The sequence below is a fragment of the Pipistrellus kuhlii genome, unplaced genomic scaffold (assembly GCF_014108245.1).
Source record: "Pipistrellus kuhlii isolate mPipKuh1 unplaced genomic scaffold, mPipKuh1.p scaffold_m20_p_2, whole genome shotgun sequence".
Taxonomy (NCBI): Eukaryota; Metazoa; Chordata; class Mammalia; order Chiroptera; family Vespertilionidae; genus Pipistrellus; species Pipistrellus kuhlii.
This window is the reverse complement of record NW_023425515.1, coordinates 105,005,179-105,014,879: the sequence shown is the minus strand read 5'-3', so window position 1 is coordinate 105,014,879 and position 9,701 is coordinate 105,005,179.

Sequence of the window (9,701 nt, the reverse complement as noted above, 5' to 3'; positions counted from 1 at the left end):
ACCATCTAGAGAAAACAGCAAACAAATGATCTCTGCATAATGACTTGAGAATCATTAGGAAAGTTTCAGAAGAAATTTAGTTTAGTTTATGGTGAAATAGTTTATGACCTAACATTTTATCATCAAAGTTTTTATTTCCTTACAGTCCTCGCTTACAGTTTTTTTTTTTAAGATATGCAAATGTCATGAGAAAGTATTAAAAATCTTACATCAGAGTTTCCTTTCCCCTTGGACTAGTGGGAGAAATCTGTGTGTTAGAGAGGTAATACTTCTAGAAGGCAGAGGCACAGAAAAAACAAGGGTGAGATATATTGAAACCCAGTTACCTAGTACATAATACTGCCTGAGGTCAGAATAATGGAACATTATGCACAGCCCCCAAAAGAAAATTGGCACAGAATAACTGTTGGATGAATTAATACACATTCTTTCAGATCTGCTCATACAAATGCCTACTTCTTATTAAATGATGAGGAGTCACTGACTTGAAATGGTGCTCCCATTTTACTGGTGTTTTGCATAAGTTGGTCCAGGCATACAGTGTTTTATTGTGCATTTTTAAAAAATATATTTTATTGATTTTTCACAGGGAGGAAGAGAGAGGGAGAGAGAGCCAGAAATATCGTTGAGAGAGAAACACTGAACAGCTGCCTCCTGCATGACTCCCACTGGGGATGTGCCACAACCAATGCACATGCCCTTTGACAGGAATCCAACCCGGGACACTTCAGTCCGCAGACTGACGTTCCATCCACTGAGCAAACCGGTTTTGGCTATTGTGCATTTTTTACTTGATTTTATTATAACAGCTGTAAAAAAGATGAAAGACTAAAATTAAAATTAAGATGATAGTAATTTTATATTAATGAAATAATAAGGTTCCTTTTATTCTTTAAAGATGTATTTCCAATGGTAACATTAAGTATATCTTTGACAAGATTCATAAATCATGAAATGAAGTGTTTTGCCCAATAATAATCTTATATCTCTATAAATATAATATTAAAAGGTTGGTTTTTTTTTCTTATGTATGATTCAATTCTTATCTATAGTTAATGAGCACATGGACTTTATTTCATAAATAAAAATCACAGTTAATGCATTAGTATTGTTTGAAATGAGTACCTAGTATCACAGGGGACTTGTGGCCAATCTGACTGAATTGCTTGTACCTTTCAAATCACTGAAGCAAAGCTCTTTAACAAGATGATCTGTCATCCCATCAATGTTTGCTTTGACAGTTACTGACAATAGTAATGTCAGGTCCACCATTAAATTGTTCTATTTTAATCACAAAATGAATTCTTATATTTGCTATCCATGAAAAATGAGATGTATAAAAAGACAGCACTTCAATCAAAATGTCCAAAGTGTGCAACTTAGCTGGCCCTGTAGAGAGAGAATGCTGTTTGTTGTCAGAAAGTTTATGGAGATTAACTTGGCTATGTGATGAGTCAAACTCTGGAAAATACATTTCTTCCTTTGAGCAAGGGATGGAATAATAAATGCCAAACAACTTTCTCTTTTGTAATAACATTAAATTCTATTTCATTCCATGGAAAATATTCCAGTTGACCCTGATTACAACTCTGAGAAAACATTATCGTTCAGACCAAATATGCAAAGTCTGCCATATTTAGCAAGAGGTAAATATTTTTAAATCTGTAAATGGACTTACTGGCAAGTAAATGCTCTTTTAATTTAACTTAGCTCATACACTAGCTTAATCAAGTTTAATTTATCACAAAAAATATTCAGCTCCAGGACTCAGATCAAGAGCTCTAGAGGAAATTAAAAAAAGAAAAGCAATGATTCAAAAATTGGTGGAACACTATCGCCCAGAAAAGCCAGCAATATTCCCAGGATCTCAGATTATAATAAAGTAAACAAGCAAGGAGACCAGCAAGGAGATTTTCATGACCTTCAGCTTACAGCACATTCAGTTACAGCCACCACCCAATGTGGACTGATGTCCTGGGGGTACTGATTTATTCAGCTCACAGGTATTTGTAGAAAATGGATGATACACATGTCAAGTCCCATTATCTGCATGTGACAGTCAAGAACAGCCAGAAGCAATAGTTACATCATTGTGACCCCTACTCATCAGACATGCAGAAGGCTACCATCAAACTCATGTGCGATGGCAGATTCAAGGCATTCTCTAAAAAGTAACTGGGTCAGTTTTTGGTTGGTTGAATCACCAGAAGGTCACTTGCCAGATAAAATAATAATTTTCATTAATTTATATTTTAATTTATTTCAACTGTTATTGTGAGTCTACACCAAAATTGTCATAAATATTTTATTGCCTTCACTATAAAAATGTTGCCATAGACTTGCACACAAAAAACTTTTTTTAGAATTTTGCTTTTTTTGAGAAATTTTTGTGATTTTTACTTTCAGCTGAAGAGAAATATGTAACTGATTGCTTCCATTTGGGCTCAGGCTAAAAGAAAACCCAACCTCAAAGAAAAATTTGTTAGAATCCTCATATTTTTCTCTTTTGAGCTTGGCTTTCTAGCAATTTTATATTTTAATATAATGTCATATTAAAATATTTTTAAAAATATATATTTTATTGATTTTTTACAGAGAGGAAGGGAGAGAGATAGAGACTAGAAATGTCGATGAGAGAGAAACACTGACCAGCTGCCTCCTACACACCCCCCACTGGGGATGTGCCCACAACCAACGTACATGCCCTTGACTGGAATCGAACCTGGGACCCTTCAGTCTGCAGACCGACGCTCCACCACTAAGCCAAACCAGCTTCGGCATATTATAATATTTTTTACAATAGGTTTATTGGCAAATGTACTGTATAGTTTCTAATGATGTTAGATTTGATTAAACTATATATTCATTTGCGTGTTTTTATTACAAATTATCTCTGAAATTTTTGAAAATATGTGAGATACAAAGTAAAACAAAACATATCATAGGAAATGGCCAGTGCTGAGACACCCAGTCTACTTGTAGGGTATAGAATAAGCATATAAGTGGATGCTCACATCACATGTGTGTAAATATTTAAAGGTTACAAATCCAGCTGATAAACATATATATGTATATATATGCATATGTAAGCACACATGTGTAATTTTATACCTTTCTAAATCATCTTATTTAATAATAAACAAACATGTAAATTGACCATACCTTTGCTACACCCACCAGCCAATCAGGAGGTAATATGCAAATTCGAAAGACAAAGATGGCGGCCACCCAGCTGCTCCTGGTGTGAAGTGGCCAGGTGAGGCAGGTCACCTGCTATGAGGGGGAGGACAGGGGCAAGGGGTCTGCAAGTGCGACACTCTGGCCCTAAAGTGAAGATGAAGACTGTAGACTCCAGAGTCTTCAGCAAAGACAAAGATGGCAGACTCTGGCCAGAGTCTGCAGCAAAGGTGGCAGATTCTGGCAAGAGCAAAGGCCTGGGTCCCAGGTGCCAGACCCAGTGCTGGAAGCCAAGGGAAAGAAGGCCTATTGCATGAATCTCTTCATGTAATGGGTCTCTAGTATTTTAATAATATTATGTATACATATAATTGAAAGTCTGGCTCAGCTGGTAGGGCTCAGTGGTTGAGTGTAGTCCTTAACCAGAAGGTCATCGTGGTTTGAATCCCAATCATAACACCTGCCTGGGTTATGGGTTTGATCCTCAGTAGATGGTATGCAGGAGACAGCAGATCAATGATTCTCTCTCATCATTGATGTTTCTATTTCTTTCTCCCTCTCACTTCTTCTCTGAAATCAATAAAAATATATTTTAAAAAAGAAAGTCTAAAAAATAACAGAGAGCTGAATTTAACTCTTGTTTATGACACATGCCTGAGTGTTCTGTTGATGCACAAGCAATGTTCAGATGCATAATAAAATAACATTTTATTTATTTTATATTAACAATTTACAAGAACACTATGTTGTAATTAAGATTTCATTTAAGTTATTGATTTAATATATTAAAGAATAAAATATAATTGGATAAAAGTATATACACTTGAATATGTCTTCATAAAAATGTTAATTATATGTAAAAATTAACATTTTATGTATACTAACAAAAAGTATTTTTAAGTGCTCAAAATAGTTAAAAAATTAAAAAGTGGACTGATTATCAGTGTGCATGTGAGGCCACACTGAGCATGAGTGACTTAGATTGTCAGCATGCAGGAACTCTGATTCTCACCATGGCTCTTGCTGACCCAAGGCAGCCAAGATTTTTGGTGCCTGAGCTCTTCAGTGATGCTCAGGTTGCACAATGCTTTCAATACATGTGTTCAGGTCCCCACAACTCGGTGCTTGGATCTTCTGGTGATAGCAAAAATGGGGAGACAATGAAACAATCCGCAAAGGAAAGAAAAGAAGAAATCACCAAGAAAGTAACTAAATGAAACAGAGACATGTGATATGTCAGAAAAATAATTCAGAGTAATGGTATACAGTTCATAAACCTGAAGTATGAGAAAATAAACAACATATGCAAAAATCAGGAGGAAATCAAAAGTGATATAGCTACAACCAACAACATGATGGAAAGTTTTAACAGTAGACTAGGAGAAGCATAGGACCAAATTAGTGAGTTTGGAGATAAGTTAGAGAAGAAAGCTCAATCTGATCAGAAAGCTCAATCTGAACAGCTATTGAAGAAAAAAATTAAAAAAAACACACAAAACAAAACAAAAAAACAGGGAGAGAGCCTAAGGTAGCTTTGGGACAACACAAAATGAAGCAACATATGTATAAGAAGGGTACCAAAGGGACAAGAAGAGCAGCAATGTTTAGAGAACCTATTTGAAAAAATAATGACAGAAAACCTCCTTGATATGGGGAGAAAAAAGTCACACAAGCACAGAGAATCCCAAAAAAGATGAACCCCCAAAATCCACACCAAGACACCTTGTAATTACAATAGCAAGCATTAACAACAAAGAGAGAATCTTAAAAGCTTCAAGAGAGAGAGATAGACTTATCTACAAAGGATCTCCCATCAGATTATCAAATGATTTCTCAAAAGAAACATCATGCCAGAAGGGCATGGAATGAAGTATGCAAAGTGATGCAAAACAAAAGACTGAATCCAAAAATACTATATCAAGCAAGGCTACAAATCAAAATTGAAATTAGGAACTTTGCAGACAAAAATAAGGCTAAGAGAATTTATCACTACTAAACCAGCAATGCAAGAAATGCTTAAGGGAATGTTGTAAAAAGAAGAAATAGGAAGGGAATAAGGAATACAGATATATATATCTGTATATATATATATATTAAAGCCTAAATGGCTGAAATGATTGGAATAATCAGAATAACTAGAACAACCAGGACAATCAGAACAATCAGTCTTTATGATGCACACTAATCAAGCAGAAGCTCAACACAGATATGTGCACTATACTGCCAAATTGGTCATTAAAAAATTGAACTGATTTCTTATACCTTACATCAAACAGCTGTTGCCCTTAAAACCCCTCTTCATCCCCCACCTTAGGTTCTGCCTTCATAGTTCACTCAGATTAAGTTCTGATTGGTCAGTTTCTATGACAATCAGTGTCAAAAGCCCCACCTCCTAGTCAGCCATTGGCCCCTCACAGTTCATCCAGATTTGGTTCTGATTGGTTAGTTTCTATGCCAGACAGAGTTTCCAGGCCTGTCTCCGAGGCTGATCAGAGAGGCAGGGCTGGTCAGAGAGGCAAGACTGATTAACAGCACTCCAGGCTGCTGGAGAATGGACCTGACTGCTGATCTTTCAGAGAGAAAGAGAGGCACGGCTGCTGGTGAGGCCCTGGGAGAGTTTGTCTGGAAGCATGAGGAGAAGCAAGACCACAGTGCTCAGTATTCCTGGGAAAGGACAGTACTAAGGACTCTGACTTCCCTTATCTGAGACCTTTTGTCAAGTTCAAGTCTTCTCTTTTCCTGCCTTCCCATTCAGACCATTCTTGCATTGTGGGTTGTGTTTGTGCTGACTGTGGCCCTGGCACCTCAACAAGCCTTTTCAGTGTGAGGATACAGCACACTATAAGCAGCAGCATCAGTCAACTGAGTGGACTGCTTTGTTATGGATAGTGATTCTAGCAGAACACTGGGTCCGGTGACCAATTCCCTGGAGTCCTCTAACACACCATTTTCCTATTGATTTTGTCTCCCAGAAGGGCTTTTTAGGTGTGGGGCCAGGTTCAAGGCCTCCCTCACCTGCACAGAAGCCCCATCTACACTGCTGGCTGATACCACATCACCCTTTCCTCCCAACCATCTCCTGGAGACGGTTTAATGGAGAAAGATATTTAACCATATGAACTATAGCAAAATATTGCAAATGGCCAAAATTTTATTTTAGAATCTTGGTTATGGGTAGATATAAAAAAAATGCAAATAAAGAATGAGGTAAACCTATGTTTTATTGATCTGGACAAGATTCCAAGTTATATTTTTTAATTTAAAAAGTAAGTTACAAAAAATGTGTAATTTTATGTAAAAAAGCAAAACTAGCTCGGGCCATTGTGTTGGTTAGAGTGTCAACCTGTGTACTGAAATGTTGCGGGTCCAATTCCTGGTTAGGGCACATACACAAGTTTCGGGTTCTGTTCCAGGTTGCGGCACTTACAGGTTGGAGGAATCTGACAGAACCAGTTTAGAATTTCCTAGCACTCTTTTTCAACCCCATTGTTTCAATTTAACCATTAATTTTCCTTTCTCCTTTTCTCCTTTCTCTACCGGTTTCAGAGGCTGCACTTTTCTCTCATATGCAGTTATCTCCCCATCTCAGGAAAAAGATTCTCCCCCTTTATTGTTGCTCAGAGAGTCCTGGGTATTGGCCATTGCTTCACAGCTATCATTTCAACAGATTTCAACATCCTGCCTCTGGTTTCATAGGTTAGGACTGAGTACAGGTGGTCTTTTGCATTATAAGGCTACAGATTCATTGTTGGTACTACTTCACACTGTCTTCTGTCTCTAAGATGCTCCTAGAACTTAGAGTGGCCAATAGGGATTCTCCCCATTATTTAACAGAGGTAAGCTAAATAAACTCTTTCTATTCTAGAAAAAGACAAAATCCTCTCAAGATATTGACTGCTCATGACCAAAACATTCTCTGGGTAAGTGGAGAATAAAACCCTATATACCTGTACAACCTAAACAGCAACTAGAAATATGGGTCTTGGATTGATACAGTCTGTTTTCTTTATTTCAGCAAAGACACATGTACAGCCAAAACAGATGCATAAAGGATAAGTGGAAGAGATTTTCTTCTGGATAAAGCTCAGGACTTCCAGACAAATTTCACCAAACCAACTCCTTGTTTCATTCCTTTAGGAAACAGAAATCCAACAGTCCTTGATTGATGTAAGCAGTGTCTGCTGGCTGAAGCATAACAAAAGCTCCCTTCATCAAACACATGTCTTGAGCAGGCTTCTCTAGATTTATCATTCATACTCAGGGACAGGGCTATTTTTTACAGATAGATTTTCCTTTTGGGATGAAATCTATACCTGGTATTCCATCTAAGTACCCACAGCTGCTGCCTTACACAGTTGTTTTCTACTGTATCGTGAGCAAGACGAGGCCAAATTATATCTGTTATAATTATTCTGGTCATGTTAGCTAGTATTTCTTTGTTAAAGGTATATTTGCTAAGTGAAAACTACTACCTGGTGCCATGAGATCAAGATGCCTTTTTTATAAGGATAAATTCTCACTCCAAAATGACTCTGCAGCAGAAGTCTGTGATGCATAATTTGGATTCATCTCCATTAAACACTTCTCCACTGTGTCCCATAATGTAATTAACATTGCAGGTCTCATGGCTCTTTTTAAGAGAATTAGAAGCTATGAGTCATTTGGGCATCACTGGAACAAGGTCTCCTAATGCAAAATGACTCAATCAAAGAGATTGCTATCTGGCAGAATTCCGAGATATCAAGACCCAAGAGCCAACACTTAATCTGATTTAGGGCCTCTTAAAATATTCTTCAAACTCCACTAAACATTATTCTGGTAGAAAAAAAAGTGAGACTTATTTTAGGAACCAGCCATGGTCTGAACTGCCCTAGCTGTATTATTGATTCCTTTTAAGTAATTGCATTTAATATGGAAACCTATGGACAAACAAGCTAATGAAGATATATGACTACGCTGAATAAAATAAAACCAAATGTGTGGAGCAAAGATAATATAAAAAAGGAATCTTTGAAAATGTATGTTGTTCATATATTTTCTAATTTAATATTCTCAAGGTTGGGACTTTGTCTATAAATCTGTGTATGTTCACAGTGATTTTATTAACAATGAAAATAAAATCTTAGCAGGTGTTATAATGGTGTCCTAAGGGCTTATAAAAATTAGTCCATCAAAGTGATAACCTTTAAGAAAGAAAAAGGTGGTGCCGAAACCAGTTTGGCTCAGTGGATAGAGCGTCGGTCTGCGGACTGAAAGGTCCCGGGTTCAATTCAGGTCAAGGGCATGTACATTGGTTGCAGAGACATCCCCAGTAGAGGGTGTGCAGGAGGCAACTGGTTGATGTTTCTCTCTCATTGTCATTTCTAGCTCTCTATCCCTCTCCCTTCTGCTCTGTGGAAAATCAATAAAATATATTAAAAAAGAAAGCAAGAAAGAAAAGGTGATGCAGTTGTAAGATATTATTTTATTTTATTTTAAAAATGTATTTTAATGATTTTTTACTGAGAGGAAGAGAGTGGGATAGAGAGTTAGAAACATCGATGAGAGAGAATCATGGATCAGCTGCCTTTTGCACACCCCCTACTGGGGATGAGCCTGCAACCAAGGTACATGCCCTTGACCGGAATTGAAGCCGGAACCTTTCAGTCTGCAGGCCAATGCTCTATCCCCTGAGCCAAACTGGTTTTGGCATGTAAGATATTATTTTAATAATTAAATTGTTTCCAGTGAGATGCAATATTATGTTGTTTGAACTTATTCCCAAATTTGCAAAGTATAGCAAATTAAGAAGGATGGCCCATGATTAGTTTTGGTATAATAGGACATGGGACAAACTTATATAACACTAAAACAGGGATATAAATGAAAAAATGAATAAAACTTCCAAGTTTCATCAGGAAAGGTGAGCGAACTCTAGTTGTTGTTTTTTTGTTTGTTCGGTTTTTTTTTACGGCATTAATAGTACCTTTAAATGTTCAGAAAGTCTTAGTGAAATTTGTAAACTGTTAACTTTGCATATCAAATCCTGTTTCAGTTTGAGTAAGATTTTATAATGCTACAGACATTTATTGAGGATGTATTGATACTATACACAAGTTTTCCAACCAATTCCCCTATACAGACTCCTCCGCTGGATTACATAAAAGTGAATTTGACTCCTCCTGCATCCCATTAAGAAGACATTTGTCACCTGCATGTAGAAGCATCAAAAAGAGCTTGTGCTACAATGTGATGTATGGTACAGCAAACTGTTCTGCTGTGCATTGATAAGGAGAAGGTGCTATGACATCTGTCCCCAAATGTCTTATCTGTTGCTACATTTAATTTTTTTTTTTTTGAGAAAACTAAAACAGAGTCTATTGCCATACCAATTAGCTCCTTTCCAGTGGATTTTGGCAAAAGACTCAAAGACTGAACTAATTTTAACAGATAAATTTTTGGAGAAAGTGAAAGGGAGAAGGAGAGTCACAATTACAGAAGAGAGGCAAAACAATTCATTCAACATAAATACTCTAAGATAAACA